A 4,078-nucleotide genomic window follows, 5' to 3' on the forward strand; every position below is an offset into this window, starting at 1 on the left:
TTTTGTCCCACTCCCAGACTGATTGAGAGCAGCTGATTTACAGCCTTTACAAACAACCTTTTAAATATTTGAAGACATTCGTATTTTCCTCTCTGTCTTCTCTAAACAAACCCAATTCCCTCAAGCTTCTCTCATCAGTCATGTTGTTATTCTTATTGCTCTCTTTAGTTTGCTGACATTTTTCAGCATGCCAAAAACTGTACACATTATATCAGTTAAGGCCTCACCAGCACTGAGGGGAGTGGAATAATTACCTCCTAGGTCTTAAACACAATTTTTTTTTTTTTTTGCAACATCACACTGTTGATATATATTCAGTTTGTGGTCTACTATGACTAGGGACTTACTGAAATTGTGATGGCACAATTCATAGAAACCACATTTTCAAGCAGGCTCTGTGAAAAGCATGGATTTGCTGGGGGGAAGGAGGTAAGCAAAAAAAAGCGCAAGAACAGAAGAGGGTAGGAAAGCCTGGCATCCTGAAGCATGGGAGGAAGCAAAGAAGAGGCTGAGCCCCTGACGTAGGCGAGTCTGGGGCCAGCCAGGGAAGCAGGAGGGTTTTGGCACCAACTTTTAAAGTGCCCACAGGCATGCTGCTGCAGCATACACACTCCTGCTTAAGGAATTGCAGAGATAAATGCTAAGAAGTCCTCTAAGACAGCCAAATATATTTCAGCACTGGACCATATAAGACCGTGTCCTGCAGGGACCTTGCATATAGATGAAGGCAGACTCTTTTGTACCTCCTGCAACGTAACTTTGGATGTGCTGTGAAAAACCAGCATGGATCATCATTTAGAGTGCAAGGCACATGTGAGCAGAAGGCTGTTGCAGAAGCTGAAAGTCAGAGCAAGAAGCAAGTGACCATGTCTTCCCTATTTAAAAAGGCCACAGAAAGCAGCTTGGCAAGGTAAGAAGCAGCATTTTCCCTCAGAGAGGCTTTTGCAGTGACAAACATCCCACTGGAGAAACATCCCTAGCAGAGCTCAAGACACTCCCATGCCCCCAGGCACTATTGGGACCTCCACCTTCCCCAACCCAAACCACCAGTTAAAACTAAAACCAAAAACTTAAGCACTTTGGCTATAACTAAACCTCTATCCTCTTGTCTACATACCCAAACTCCCACCCAGTCCTGAGCCTTAGTCTACTGCTATCCCTCACCCTTTCATTTACTGTCTCTAGGAACAGCATGCTCACAATTGGTGTGTCACCTCAGATCTCTTCCCTCTTCAACCTCTAGGGCCAAGCTGCCTGCCCTGGCAAATCTCTCCCCCAGGCCCTGACCCTTTTCAATCAGGTGACTCCATAGAGCTGGCCACAGGTGCCCTCTAATTAAGCTTATCAACTGGTCTCCATGGCTGCCTATCTGTAGCAGTGCCTTGTTTCCCCTAGAGGGTTCCAGCCTATAGTCCTATTGAAGAGCAGCTAGCACTGCAGTAGGCTTCCTATTACACAGGCATTGTTCTATTGCAGAGCAACTAGCTCTGCAGTAGGGTTGTTAACTGTAGCTGTGTTGGTCTATAGGCTTAGGCAGACAAGGTTCTTTAGGTAAATGTGATATCTTTTATTAGATGAACTAAATAGTTGGAAAAAGTGTTCTTTGCAAGCTTTCAGGTACAAACACCCTTCTTCAGTCACAACAAACTCTCCCAGTACCTAAAGAAGGGTGTTTGTACCCAAAAGCTTGCAAAGAACACTTTTCCAACTATTTAGTTCATCTAATAAAAGATATCACATTTACCTAAAGAACCTTGTCTGCCTAGCTCTGCAGTAAGCACTCAGGCTAAGTACAGACGGTCAGAAGCCCAAGGCTGAATTGATTCAGTCTTTGCAGGTTAGTCTAAACTGCAGAGATTGAACCAATAAGCAAATGAACAGACATTCACTTTTGATTCAAGAAATGCAGCCATATGCCTGCAGTGGCTCAAGCCAGAAGCTGGGGGGCACTAGAACACAGCTCTCTGGCATGTAACCAGCATGGGCTACGTGTTCACTTCTTCCTGCTGCCCCTGAAGTCTCTGGGATTTGCAGTCCAGACTCACAACAGCAGGGTTGCTCATTACTTCCTCTTCCTGCTTCTAGGCACCTTTAGGATTTGTAGTCCACAGTTGCAGCCAGCACTAAGTAAGCAGAGCAGGGCAGCTCCATACTTGGGAGAAAGGAAGCTTAACCCCGCTCCCTTGCCCCAGACCCCAGCAGGGGTTTGCCTGGGAGGGCAGTGAGCCAGCCCTCACTGCTCCAGCTAGGGAGCAGAGGGGCAGGGCCAGACCTGTTCTCTGGAGCAGACAGCACAGCAAAATGCTGGGGAACTCTAATTTAATTTGAGCCAGGAAGGGGTCTGGGACATAAGCTGGTTTGACCTAAATCAGTTATTCTGATACTACATTCAACCAGGTTTATCTTAAACCAGTTTCAGTCATTTTGAAACTGGTTTGTGTGTACTGGACTTCTATTTGGTTACAGGTTTAAACCAGTTTCTGATGACTTAAACTGGTTGATGTGTAACTTCTGTCCCTAGGCTCATAGTACCTGGGCCAGCTGTCCTGCAGCTTCTCCCTTAAAGTCTTCCCCCACCTGGGATTCTCTTTGTGCTCTTTCTCCCTCACCATGAAAACAGCCTAGCTCCATCCTCTTTGAAACCAGGAATGTGAAAGGTTAAACAATTAATCATTCAACTGACAAGCGCAGTGAGAACTGGTTAGCTTACCAGTTATCCTTTAGCTCCCACCAGCGCAACCTGGCAAGGAAGAGGGGGAAGGGAAGCCCCACAAGTCCCCAGGTGCCCCAGCAAGAATCAGAAGCCAGCCAGGAAGGAATGAGGAAGGGGCAGAAGGGACCAATACCCATAGCCTAAGAGGAAAACAAAGAGCAACCTAATAACTCATCAATTAAGCAATTAACTGCTCAATCACAGGTGCTCCCTTCCTCCTAGCACTGGGTTTCATCCAGGCTGTGTTGTCTGGGTGGGCTTGGCTCCTCCCTTCCCTCCAGTCAAAGAGCTTCAGGAGCTGGGACTGGCTCTCAGCAGCAGCTGTGTCAGAGCTGCTGTGTTATTGGTTAATTGTTTACCAATTAGAGGTTAAACAAATCTTTTAAAAAATTATTTACATCCCTATTTGGAACCACTCTTCAGGTAGTTGAAGGTTGCTATTAAATCCCTTCTCAGTCTTCTCCAGATTGAATAAGACCAGTTCCCTCAGCCTCTCCACACAACTCGCATGCCCCAGTCCCCAAACCATTTAGCTGCCCTCTGCTGGACTCTCTCCAATTTGTCCACATCCTTTCTGTAGTGGGGGACCCAAAACTGGACACAGTACTCCAGATGTGGCCGCACCAGTGCTGAATAGAGGGGAAATAATCACTTCCTCAGTCTGCTGGCAACGCTCCTACTAATGCAGCCCAGTGTGCTGTTAGCCTTCTTCACACAGGCACACCGTTGGCTCATATTCAGCTTCTTGTCCACTACAACCTCCAGGTCATTTTCTGCAGAATTGCTGCTTAGCCAGTCAGTCCCCAGCCTGTACCAGTGCATGGGATTGTCCTGACCGAACTTCACGCAATATCTTTTGGTCCAATCCTCCGATATGTTGAGGTCTCTCTGAATCCTAGCCTCACCCTCCAGCATAAGTTAATAATTTGTTCCAGAAACTTTCCAAGGATCATAATTAGGCTAACTGGTTTAGAATTCCCAGGTCCTCCTTTCCACCCTTTTTTAAAGGCAGGTCCTTTATCCTTCAACAAGTTCTCTTGAACCACCCCACCCCACCCTCCACAATTCTAAAAAAAACCAAAACAACTGCCAATGGTTCAGAAACTCCTTTAGCTTTTTCCTACTGTGAAATATCCAACTAGTTTAATGCACTGTCAAAGGCTGTGGCTGCAAATTACAGACAAGAAGATATTTATCTAAAAGCTATAACATAACTATCTTCAAGGTATGTGCATTTGAAGTGTGATATACTCCAAAAGTGTAAAGTCTATGCCCAGTAGTCTGACTTATTCTTCAGTTAAATGAGAATAAAGTTGTCCAAGTTAAAAGATTCTTCATAGTGAATTGTGACAGGGAAACAACAAC

General features: G+C 45.7%; 1 protein-coding gene across 2 annotated transcripts in view; it reads left to right on the plus strand.

The window, feature by feature from the left end:
- ARMC10 (armadillo repeat containing 10) overlaps nucleotides 1–4,078 on the plus strand; it is a 32,066-nt gene that overhangs the window by 22,345 nt on the left and 5,643 nt on the right. The gene's annotated exons all lie outside the window — the stretch shown is intronic.

The sequence above is a fragment of the Alligator mississippiensis genome, chromosome 4 (genome assembly GCF_030867095.1).
Source record: "Alligator mississippiensis isolate rAllMis1 chromosome 4, rAllMis1, whole genome shotgun sequence".
NCBI lineage: Eukaryota > Metazoa > Chordata > Crocodylia > Alligatoridae > Alligator > Alligator mississippiensis.